The following is a 13,491-nucleotide window of genomic DNA, read 5'->3' on the forward strand; positions in this document are numbered from 1 at the left end:
GTATCAGGAATCAAGGTAAGACCCAGAACCAGACCATGTCTAAGTAACAACGTTTATTACAGCAACAGGGGCACAGGAACAGGACGGCAGGCAGGCTCAGGTCAGGCAGAGGTCGGTAATCCAGAGGTGGAGCAAAGAAAAAGCCACATCTGACTGGCCAATACAAATAAAAGATTAAGATGGGCAAAAGAACACAGACACTGGACAGAGCAACTCTGCCTAGAAGGCCAGCATCCAGGAGTCGCATCTTCACTGTTGACGTTGAGACTGGTGTTTTGCGGGTACTATTTAATGAAGCTGCCAGTTGAGGACTTGTGAGGCGTCTGTTTCTCAAACTAGACACTCTAATGTACTTGTTCTCTTTCTCCGTTGTGCACCGGGGCCTCCCACTCCTTTTTCTATTCTGGTTAGATCCAGTTTGCGCTGTTCTGTGAAGGGAGTAGTACACAGCGTTGTACGAGATCTTTAGTTTCTTGGCAATTTCCTGCATGGAATATCCTTCATGTCTCAGAACAAGAATAGACTGACGAGTTCCAGAAGAAAGTTCTTTGTTTCTGGCCATTTTGAGCCTGTAATCGAACCCACAAATGCTGATGCTCCAGATACTCAACTAGATTTAAAGAAGGCCAGTTTTATTGCTGCTTTAATCAGAACAACAGTTTTCAACTGTGCTAACATAATTTCAAAGGTGTTTTCTAATGATCAATTAGCCTTGTAAAATTGGTAACTTGGATTAGCTAACACAACGTGCCATTGGAACACAGGAGTGATGGTTGCTGATAATGGGCCTCTGTACACCAATGTAGATGTTCCATTAAAAATCAGCTGTTTCCAGCTACAATAGTCATTTACAACATTAACAATCTCTACACTATATTTCTTATCAATGTGATGTTATTTTAATGGACAAAAATGTGTTTTTCTTTCAAAAACAAGGACATTTCTAAGTGACCCCAAACTTTTGAACAGTACTGTAGAGTATATCTGCATACATTTGAACTTCAGACCCAGCACAGACAGAAGGCAGATCATTAATGTACAGGGCTGATCAGGAGGGACCCCAGTATTGAACATTGGGGCACGCCCACATCATAGCTGAGAGTGGGCGACAGCTCATTGCCCACTCTGACACACTGGGTTCTGCCTTCAAAATAGGATTTCATCCATCTCAAGGCATCGGGGGAAAAGTTGAATTTTGTGACGAGTACCTCATGGTTAACAGTATCAAAAGCTTTCCTTAGGTCTAGAAATAAAGCCCCAACAACGCCGTCTTTGTTAGTCTTGGACTTCACATCTTCCAGAAGAAAGCAGTTGGCCGTTTCTGTGGAGTCTTATGCTCTGAAGACAAACTGCATGGAGTGTAATGTGAAAGGGCTGTTGTTGAGGTGGGCAATCAGTTGCTCTGCTACACACTTTTCAGCAACATTCGCAACCACAAGTAGTATACTAATGGGCCTGTAGTTACTAATGTCAGCAGGGTCACCTGATTTAAAGATGGCCGTTATTATGTTTAGTTACCTTAGTAATGGGGCCAATGAGATGATGCTTAGTGGTTTTTAAGAAAGGTCGAGTCCAGCTCAAACAAATCTTTGGCTTTAGAGTTCTTTAGTGATCTAATCACCTTGTTCACCTCTGACTCAGAAACCTTCCTTATGATGAGGTTAAGTATCCTTCACTAGCACTGAGCCAAAGAAACCAGTGGAGGGGTTCTGTGTCAGTACCCTGACAGAGTCAATAAAGTAGGAATTGAAGGCTATTGCTATTTCGACAGCATCCTGTGTTAGATTGTCATTCACCATGATTTCTAGTCTTTTTGCAGTTTTACTGTGAATGGTCCTTGCGCACCAAGAGAAAGTGTCAAGGGAAGCCAGGTTGGATTTTGCTTCACACCAATCACAGCCACCGGAGGACAACAACAACACAACACGAGGGGCTAACCTACAATGGGAATGAAATAAAGTTCTGTCAATGATGTTTTGCTCTCAAAAAAATCTAAACTTCATTGACAGAAAAAAATAGATTTGTTGCATCTCATTGTGTTGTTCTGAAATATTATGAAGCAATCTCTTGTGTAATGGTGCTTATAAACCATGTGGAGTTGTGTTGACTTTAATGAGTGAGTTATTATGGATTGCCTCTGATCCGCTTGTTGTCCCCTTATGCCATAGCTTGTACATCTGAATTGTCAGTAGAAACCATATTTGTTTAACGAAGTCAGCCATCTTCTTAACTGACTTGCCTAGTTAAAATTAAAGGCAGTAAATGAGGCTAAATGATGTTACGTTCGTTGATGGAAGGATCGGACCAAAGTGCAGCGTGGAAGGCGTACATTTTAATTTATTACATGAACGCCAAAAAAAAACAATAAATACAAAACTAAACGTAACTTCTAGTAGGGCTAAACAGCACAGTACCAAAAACAAGATCCACAAACTACAGGTGGAAAAAGGCTGCCTAAGTATGATCCCCAATCAGAGACAACGATAGACAGCTGCCTCTGATTGGGAACCATACCCGGCCAACAAAGAAATAGAAAACATAGATTGCCCACCCTAGTCACACCCTGACCTAACCAAATAGAGAATTACAAGGATCTCTAAGGTCAGGGCGTGACAAATGAACTGTTTCACTGCCAGACAAGGCTCCACTGATAGCCAGGTATGGCAGGTATGGCAGTGGTAAGGTGTTGGGACAGCTTTATGTAGGCCTTAACAGTTTGTGGGCACCGCTTGTCACCGTTATGGTGCAATGTATTGGTTAGTGTTGTGTTGTGTGTTTACACCCCCAAATGTTTTTTTGTTGTTGTTGCCCCACTAAGATTGACATGCTAAAATAGCCACTTGCAGAGACACACGCCGAGCTGGAGAAATATGGTACCAGACCCCTGAGGCTGTAGTTCATGATCGATGTGAGTCCCCCAACCTATAACCCCCAGATTATTTAATTACCCACTCTTTAACTCCGCTATGGCCTTGACCCTTAACCCAAACTCACAACAGCCATTTGATCCTTTGTTAGCAAAATTTGTCAATTCAGGAAAGAATTTGAAAGTTGTTGAAATCTTATCCATAGCTGTTTCTCTTTACACATCTACACATATCCCTCCCATGTATCTAATAATGTCTCTTTCTATATCTCAGAAAGTGACTGCATTCACCCAGGATGCCATCAACCTGAGCACTGGGGAGGAGCTGAAGAGCGTAGTTCATCTCAATGTCTTCTCTACGCAGAACAGGGTTTGGGAAATGGAAGTTACACCTGGATCGCTCTGGAGAAAACTGTGAGTCACCATTTTCATGCACCCATCGAAAACAATGGCTAATTTGGGCGAGCTAGATAACAAGGAATTGCTATTTGCATTGATCATTTTTATTTGACATGGAATGCTCACACACTTGCTTATTTAGTGTAATGCAACACAATGACATCCTTTTGTAAATTTGCAGTTAGCTGATTATGAGAAGACGTACCGTGGAAGGGAGCTGCCAGGGTTCATCAACTACAAGACCTTTGAGGTGATGGTGAAGGATCAGATCAAACAACTGGAGGAACCTACAGTCAAGAAGCTGAAGGAGATATCAGGTATAGTATATGTGACCGACCGGCTCGATTCAGTCTTATGTAGCAAAATTTGAAATGGTGTTTTTAACTTTGGATAAAAGTAGCGACTCCGAGCTAGAAAATGGTATATCATACGTGTGACTCCAACTTTTGACTAAAGTATGGGTTGACAGTAGAATGTAGTGTAATGGACTGACACGCCAGTCTCATTTCTCATAGTTTTCCATTTCCCAGAGGTTCATGTCATACACCAGCAAGGTCTTCCCCATTGAGAATTGACATTATGCCTATATACCCAACATCCTCTGGTACTGTGTAAATCTGCAAAGAGGAATAATTATAATTTTACATTAAGATAGTTTACATCAACTGTCATGTACACTTGAATGAAACAGTATTAGCCATATATAGGCTTGTCAAGACCAAGAGAAAATGTTTCATTAGTCAAATCAATCTCTCCTGGTTTTGATGTAGCTACAATAGGCAATGATTGGCGGTAGCTAGTTAGCTAGTAGCAACAACGGTTTATCACACAGGGCAGAGTAGTCACATGTACCCTTCTTCAGGAAACCCAGTTGAATTGGACCATTTAGTAAAGTTCTTCAAAAGAACATTGATACTTTGGTTGTCTCCAGCTCCGTCTCCATCAATGAGAAGACGTTTCCAAATAACTTTGCTTGTAACGGATAAGTAAGCAACGTTACCAATGAGCACTTTGACCACCTCCTAGAGGAGTGTTTCCCAGACGCGGTCCTGGGGCCCTCCCTGGGTACACATTTTGGTTTTTGCCCTTGCACTACACAGCAGAATCAAATAATCAAAGCTTGATCTGCTAGCTAACACATTCACACCGGTTGTTCATGATGACGAACTCAAAAGATCTGTCATGCTTGTGTAAAATTGTCGCTAAACACAAGAGATGTAGCTAGCAACTAGAATCACTCATGAATAAATAATGTACACAATAGTTCACTAGCAAGCTAGTTAACTAATTTGGCTAAATGGCACCACAGGCTAGCATTTTAGCTAGCTAGCATAGTTAACAATACATGTTCTGTATCCAGTTATTCAATGTAGCTGATGCCTTCAAAATTAGATTGAAGTGGCCACTTCAAATACACAGAACTATTTAGACAGGTAGTATGATTAAGAAACCAATCTCAATAACACATTAGTTTGCTAGCTAATTGGGTAATATCAAACAATGAACAATCTCCATCAGTTACAGCACCCATTTGTCCAGGTAAATTTACTCTTCTTTTAATTTAACTTTATTGTTAAAGGAAATCTAAAGGGCTGCATTCAGAACATAAAAGTACAGATAGAACAATGAGCTACAGGTAAGTTATACAAATCTTTGATAAAAACCTAGTAGAACCAAAGTAAAGTATGAAGATTGCAAGGCTAAAACTTCTATTCCAATAGAAATCCCCGATCTCACTTATAGGCGATTCCAGCAAAGCTAATGCGTAGAAACACATCATCAGGTCTAACGGACGTCTTGCTCCAAACGCCGCATGTGCAGCCCTCAAACCTGTCTATTTTCCCCGAAAGTACGTAATGTCACGATTTCAAAGCTATACAAAGCTATCTTGTTCATGAAATTCGTGCTCGTGTTGGATCTCTGTGCTCACATTCATTCCTTGAAGTAATCAGAGATTTGGATATAATGACAAGACAAGATCCCACCTATTGCTCTCTTTGGATTGGTGGATACATTTAGTTATTTTAAATTCGATGAGGGTGTTGACGTCAACCGCCTGTATTGAATGGAGAGAGATGCTATGCTACTAGCCACATGTCATGAATATGCATAGCCATCTCGAAACTCCAATATAGTGTTTTTTCTCAAAGTTGCCGGGGTGTCACGTGTCCTACTTACACCAGTACACTCCTAACAACCTAAGCATTACAAAACGTATATTTGATCAAATAAACCTCACATAGAAAATAAGCCATTACATTTTTAGAGCACCAAATTCAACTCTCTCATTGACCTCCATACAAAAACTCCTCGCTTAGTGAGCGAAAGAAACAAAACAACACCACCTGCTGGAGAAGACAGATTTTTGGCACAGTTGTCCCTATCCTTTCTTCATTTATGTGGTAGTACTATCAAAGAGTTCAGTATAAAGATAGGCAGAAACTGCATCTCCAATGGAAATCCCGAGTCACGATTGTAGGTGATGTCATGGCGACGTTGGTTAGCTAAGCGCATGCGCATAAATACGTACTCAGCTCTACCGGTAGTTTTGCGTCGAACTGCGCATGTGCAGGCTATCAACGCAAATCCACTCATTCAATATAAAGTTGTTTTTAACATCCTCAACTACCTAAGACATTGTCTCAAATCTAGGTTGTGCCATTAGATGTCGAGAAAATTAACAGCTAAGGAAGAAAATGTTCACTTCCCTCGTTGATTTCTCAAACCCCAAACCCTGACCTGGTCTCCATGGTCAAAATGTTCCCGGAAGTCTCGCAGTGTTGCGTCTTTGGGTTTAGAAACTCTGTGGTGCTAGCGCTGTACTATAATCACCCATAATGCACCGCGCGGCCCATTGATGCTGTATGGGCAACGTAATCAAGGGCGTTAATACAATTCCAATGGAGTTTCCCATCTCCTTAAAAGTATCTCTGACTGAACGCACCCCAGCACTACTGGAAATACCCCGCCTCTGGGGAAAAAAAGGGCATGGATTGGTCAAAAGACCAGCTCGTGTTAATTTTGACAGCATGAGAATCTCGTGAAACTACTCCTCTTCGATCACGATTACGGTGCATGTATTTTGCTGAAAATTGTTACTTGGCCCCTATGACAAGACACCAAATGCTACCAGTTTCAGCTCTTTGAAACCCATTGTGGAATAAAAGAACGGGTAAAACAGTTAGCTGGCACGGCAGCGACGTGCGTGCGTGAAGTATAGACTGTAAAAAAAAAGTGACGTCTGCATCCCAGAATGCAGTTTGGTAAACAGACATGGAAGCACCTGGTAAAGACCTCCACAGTCAGTGAGCATTGCATTCGTTCTTTCTGCACGATCTCCATACTTTAATATCCGCCACATTCAACAGATTTGTATCTGTCTGCCGTCACATTTGCATCCCCAACGTCCAGGACCTTGGTAAGTGCAAATTCATCATGTTTCTATGTCGGCTGTTAATGACTTCTGCCAGGTTCATTGGAAGATATGGCTGGCCAGCAAGCTAGCTTACTTGAGTTAGCGCTAATGATAGCTAGCTAGCCACTCCTCGATTGACTGCGAAATTATCTAGTTTGGTGTTATGGGCACAGAGTTTTTAAACCAGAGACGCAACATCACGAGACTTCCGGGAACGCTTGCGAAACACCAAGCAGACCATGCCGGGGTTTGGTGTTTGAGAAGTTTATGAGTGAAAAACTGAGAGAAAAAAATGTCCTTAGTTTATTTTTCTCGAAATCTAAAGGCACTAGCTATATTCGAGACAATGTATTAAGTAGTTGAACATGTTATTACGCCAACCTCGTAAAAGTGATAAACTGACATGTTTTCATCTTAGTCAAAAACATCTCGTCTTTATATAGTCTTTGACGGCCTACTCTTGCGGGAGCGTGAGATGGTCAGTGCTACTCGGAATCCTTGGGACATCCCTAACCCAACCTTAATCCAGTGTTTCCCCAACTCGGTCCTCGGGACCCCAAGGGGTGCACGTTTTGGTTTTTGCCTTAACACTACACAGTTGATTCAAATGATCACTTGGGTTCCCGAGTGGCGCAGCGGTCTAAGGCACTGCATCTCGGTGGTAGAGGTGTTACTAGAGACTCTGGTTCAATTCCAGGCTGTATCACAAACGGCCGGAATTGGGAGTCCCATAGGGTGGCGCACAATTGGCCCAGCGTTGTTAGGGTTTGGCCGGGGTAGGTCGTCATTGTAGTAAATAAGATTTTGTTCTTAATTAACTGACTTGCCTAGTTAAATAAATAAATAAATATAGATATATTTTTTTAACATGTCAAAGCTTGATGATTATTTGAATCAGCTGTGTAGTGGTCCCTGAAGACCGAGTTTGAGAAACCGTGCCTTAAACTTTTTAAATTTCAAATTCAATGGGGGGGAACATCCCAAGGATCCCGGAAGTCACAGGGCCACCATTAGACCCAATGAGGTTTTATTTTTATTTAACTAGCCAAGTCAGTTAAGAACTAATTCTTATTTACAATAACGGCCTAAAGGTGGTCTAGGAGAAAAAACACTCTAGACCATCTTTACACCACACAGAGACTACAGTACTATTTTACTAGCACAGACTGGAATATGTTCCGGGATTCATCCAATGGCATTGAGGAGTATACCACCAGTCACCGGCTTCATCAATACGTGCATCGAAGACGTCGTCCCCACTGTGACCGTATGTACATATCCCAACAAGAAACCATGGATTACAGGCAACATCCGCACCGAGCTAAAGGCGAGAGCTGCCACTTTTTCAAGGAGCGGGTCACTAATTTGGAGAAATCCCGCTATGCCCTCAACGAACCATCAAACAGGAAAGTGTCAATACAGGACTAAGATTGAATCCTACTACCCCAGCTCTGATGCTCGATGGCTGTGGCAGGGCTTGCAAATGATTACAGACTACAAAGGGAAGCACAGCCGCGAGCTGCCCAGTGACACGAGCCTACCAGATGCCTTTTTATGCTCGCTTTGAAGCAAACAACACTGAAGCGTGCATGAGAGCACAAAGCTGGCTCGACGACTGTGATCACGCTCTCCGTAGCTGATGTGAGCAAGACCTACTTTCACAAGGCTGCGGGGCCAGACTGATTACCAGGACGTCTACTTGGCGCATGTGCGGACCAACTGGCAAGTGTCTTCACTGATATTTTCAACCTCTTCCTGACCGAGTGTGTAAAATCTACATGTTTCAAGTAGAGGTAGACCGATTAAGATTTTTCAACGCCAATACCGATTATTGGAGGACAAAAAAAGCTGATACCGATTAATCGGCCAATTTTAAAAATGTATTTGTAATAATGACAATTACAACAATACTGAATTAACACTTATTATAACTTAATATAATACATAAATAAAATCAATTTAGCCTCAAATAAATAATGAAACATGATCAATTTGGTTTAAATAATGCAACAACAAAGTGTTGGAGAAGAAAGTAAAAGTGCAATATGTGCCATGTAAGAAAGCTAACGTTTAAGTACCTTGCTCAGAACATATGAAAGCTGGTGGTTCCTTTTAACATGAGTCTTCAATATTCCCAGGTAAGAAGTTTTAGGTTATAGTTATTATAGGACTATTTCTCTATACCATTTGTATTTCATATACCTTTGACTATTGGATGTTCTTTTATGGCACTTTAGTATTGCCAGTGTAACAGTATAGCTTCCGTACCTCTCCTCGCTCCTACCTGGGCTTGAAACAGGAACATATCGACAACAGCCACCCTCGAAGCAGCTTTGCCCATCGCTCCACAAAAGCCGCTGCCCTTGCAGAGCAAGGGAAACAACCACTCAGTCTCAGAGCGAGTGAGGTTTGAAACGCTATTAGCGTGCACCCCGCTAACTAACTAGCCATTTCACATCGTTATACCAGCCTAATCTCGATAGTTGATAGGATTGAAGTCATAAACAGCAGAGCTGCTGGCAAAACGCACAAGCGCTGTTTGAATCAATGCTTACGAGCCTGCTGGTGCCTACCACCGCTCAGTCAGACTGCTCTATCAAATCATAGACTTAATTATAACATAATAACACACAGAAATGCGAGCCTTAAGTCATTAATATGGTCGAATCCGGAAACTATCATCTCGAAAACAAAACGTTTATTCTTTCAGTGAAATACGGAACCGTTCCGTATTTTATCTAACGGGTGGCATCCCTAAGTCTAAATATTGCTGTTACATTGCACAACCTTCAATGTTCTGTCATAATTACGTAACATTCTGGCAAATTAGTTTGCAATGAGCCAGGCGGCCCAAACTGTTGCATATATCCTGACTGCGTGCAATGAACACGAGAAGTGACACAATTTAACTTGGTTAATATTGCCTGCTAACCTGGATTTCTTTTAGCTAAATATGCAGGTTTAAAAATGTATACTTCTGTGTATTGATTTTATGGTTAGGTACACGTTGGAGCAATGAAAGTCCTTTTTCGCGAATGCGCACTGCATCGATTATATGCAACGCAGGACACTCTAGATAAACTAGTAATATCAACCATGTGTAGTTATAACTAGTGATTATGGTTGATTAAGTTTAATGCTAGCTTAACTTACCTTGGCTTCTTACTGCATTTGCGTAACATGCGGGCTCCTCGTGAGGCAGGTGGTTAGAGCGTAGGACTAGTTAACTGAAAGGTTGCAAGATTGAATCCCTGAGCTGACAAGGTAAAAATCTGTTGTTCTGCCCCTGAACAAGGCAGTTAACCCACCATTCCTAGGCTGTCATTGAAAATAAGAATGTGTTAACTGATTTGCCTAGTTACATAAAGATTAAATAAAGGTGTACATTTTTTTTTTAAATAAAGCGAAATCTGTGTCCAAAATTACCGATTTCCAATTGTTATGAAAACAACTTGAAATCGGCCCTAATTAATCGGCCATTCCGATTTAATCGGTCAACCTCTAGTTTCAAGCAGACCACCATCGTCCATGTGCCCAAGAAAGCAACGGTAACTTGCCTAAATGACTACCGCCTGTAGCACTCACATCTGTAGCCATGAAGTGCTTTGAAAGGCTTGTCATGGCTCACATCATCACCATCATCCCGGAAACCCTAGACCCACTACAATTCGCATACCACCCCAACAGATCCACAGATGATTAAATCTCAATCGCACCCCACACTACCCTTTCACACCTGGACAAAAGGAACACACAAATGTGAGAATGCTGTTCATTGACTACAACTCAGTGTTCAGCGCCATAGTGCCCACTAAGCTCATCACTAAGCTAAGGACCCAGGGACTAATCACCTCCCTCTGCAGCTGGATCCTGTGCTTTCTGACGAGCCACCCCCAGGTGGTAAGGTTAGGCAACAACACATCTGACACACTGATCCTCAACACTGGGGCCCCTCAGGGGTGCGTGTTTAGTTCCCTCCTGTACTCCCTGCTCACCCACATCTGTGTGGCCAAGCACGACTCCAACACCATTAAGTTTGCTGACGACACAACAGTCGTAGGTCTGATCACCAACAATGATGAGACTGCCTATATGGAGGAGGTCAGAGACCTGGCAGTGTGGTGCCAGAACAACAACCTCTCCCTCAATGTGAGCAAGACACATTGGACTACAGGAAAAGGAGAGCCAAACAGGCCCCCGCTAACATCGAGGGGGCTGTAGTGGAGCGGGTCTGGAGTTTCAAGTTCCTTGGTGTCCATATCACCAACAAACTATCATCATCCAAACACACCAAGACAGTCGTGAAGAGGGCACGACAACACCTTTTCCCCCTCAGGAGACTGAAAAGATTTGGCATGGGTCCCCAGATCTTCAAATTTATACAGCTGTACCATCGGTTGCATCACTTTCTGGTATGGCAACTTCTCGGCATCTGACCGTAAGGAGCAATAGAGGTTTTTGCATACAGCCCAGTGTTTGGCGCATGTGACAAATCAAATTTGATTCAAATAAGTATGGTGTTACTTCTGGGTGTGTCTCAATGGAGTCTAAACTATGCATTTATTATTTTTACAATGTTAAATGTATTTTGTGCGGAGAACATTGGCGTTGAACAGTGAAATACACACTCTTGCATGGTTCTTTGGAGGGTATGTGCCACAATGTTGTCATTCATATGAACAATCATTTGCATGACCAAAGTGCATTGGATTTTGAGTAACTGAAAACCAAATGTAGCATAAAGACATTGTATACAATTGGCCTAATCCTTTTTTTATCTGCTTATGTAAATCGTTTTGATTATTTTAACACAAATGTAGTTCACTCAAATAATACATTTAACCTAGCTAATGCTCTTGATTAGTAATTGTTTTAGCAAATTAACAAGTAACTCTTTCACTATTAGTTTGCATATAATGCAGCTAATGCTAGCTGATTGGTAAATAAAGTAACCGACACATTGTTGGTGTCAGAATTTCAGTAGATTACTTGCTAGTTGTTCAGTTTGGAAATGTGACTTTTGCATTAACTAGGCTTAAGTCCTCTAATGTAGTCTACATTATGTTGCCTTGTAGGCTTAGGCTAGTTGAAGTCATGACGCATCAGTGGTATATGTAGCCTAGGCCTATTGTGTTTAGTGATACTAGTGTATCACTAATGTGTGTTTAGTGTACTAGAGCTGGACCATATGGACAAAAATCCATATTGTGATAAATTGCCTGGATTGATGCCATAACGTTAATGTGCACCACTGTTTTTTTTTATTACCCTTTAACTACTACTACTAGTTTGATTGTTAATGGGGCAATTGATGGAAACAATCACCCATATTATCAAACTTATTTCATTGTAAACTTCACATTTCTCTAGTATAGGCTACTTATCATAATGAATATCAGCAAAAATGCCTGCGTGAAGTGCTCGGTATGGATAATTCTGTTATCGTCCCAGCTCTAACGTGTACATCCTTTTGATTAAGCTAAGCTTCATTGAAATGCAACTCTCTATTAGCAAGCAACAGTTTTGTTGTATGATAGCCTAGGCATAAGCTACTCTATACTGTATGCAACTCTAGCACAAGACAATTTGATCCGCTCATTCCAACGCCTGTTGTAGAAATTCCTCCACATTCTTGTCACTGTAGCAAACGGGGCAATACATCTCATAAAGGGCTTCATATTCACCTATATAATCTCTATCTTTGTGATACTGTTGTCATTATTCACATTGTGGTGAATTGATGAGAAGCCTACAATGGTAAAACCAACGGTTTAAAGTTCTTTAAAACAAAAATATAATCTTTAAAGGGATGATTGGGCTGCAAACTGCAGGGATCTGGAGTGGTTAACCAGGTATAGTGCTTATTGGATTGGATTATTCTGCTGCGGGAGGAGCTCCATAAGTAGCTCGTGCTAGCGTGAAAGCTGCGGCTCCAGATCCACCAGGAGAATGCGAGGCGGTGTTATCTTCCAGACCAACAACCCCGTAATTCCCTAAACCGTGATTACGGTATGAAGACAAGGAAAACAATGAAGCTGATACACATTTTTCCTCCCGTCTCTTTCTCTCACCCAGATTCCTTCCACAACTTGTGTGGGGCGACCAGCGATCACCCAAACTGATGAGGTTCTACTGATCCAGTTACGATTGAGTTCCCTTTTCCACATTTGACAAGGTAAGGGTTCAGTGAGCACAATGATCTGTTTTTCTACTGAAATTCTAACCATCACTGGTTTCAGTTTTGAGGTTCTCTCCACAGTCTACAGACATGGCTGCAGTCAGACTCTTCTCTCAGGACTGCACTTTTTCAGCTGCCATTGCATTACAAAATCTCTAAGATATTGATACTTCATTAATAAGTGTAACGGAAGTGGTTTGATGACCAAACTTACATATGAGTAACCTAGCCTGAGTCCTGAAGAGTTGGGCTTTGACTTAGTAGGCTAATGCGCTCTTCTGCTGCACCATAGACCTGGGTTTGAACCCTGTGGGTCACATTAGTTCAGTGACCCCAATAGGTCAAAGTGGGGTGAAGTGTAATGGAGGTATGTTTGATACCTAAAGAGCTGCGTTGGCTCCCCGAGTCAGTTGGCCTGTTTGAGTGGATCACTTCTGTCAAGTCGTCAAAGTGTGTTGCATTGTGGGGATTAAAAAATGGTCCAACTTGCTCCTACATGTCGACTGCATGAACTTTACAAAAACCATGCTATCAAAGGTCATGAAGTTTTGACTGCTGTCGACTGCAAGTTTCTGCAGTTGAGCTTCACAAACAGCCATCACCTGCATTGTGGGAGGCGCTATTGTCAACCAA

Source organism: Oncorhynchus nerka, linkage group LG15 (assembly GCF_034236695.1).
Source record: "Oncorhynchus nerka isolate Pitt River linkage group LG15, Oner_Uvic_2.0, whole genome shotgun sequence".
NCBI classification, from domain to species: Eukaryota; Metazoa; Chordata; class Actinopteri; order Salmoniformes; family Salmonidae; genus Oncorhynchus; species Oncorhynchus nerka.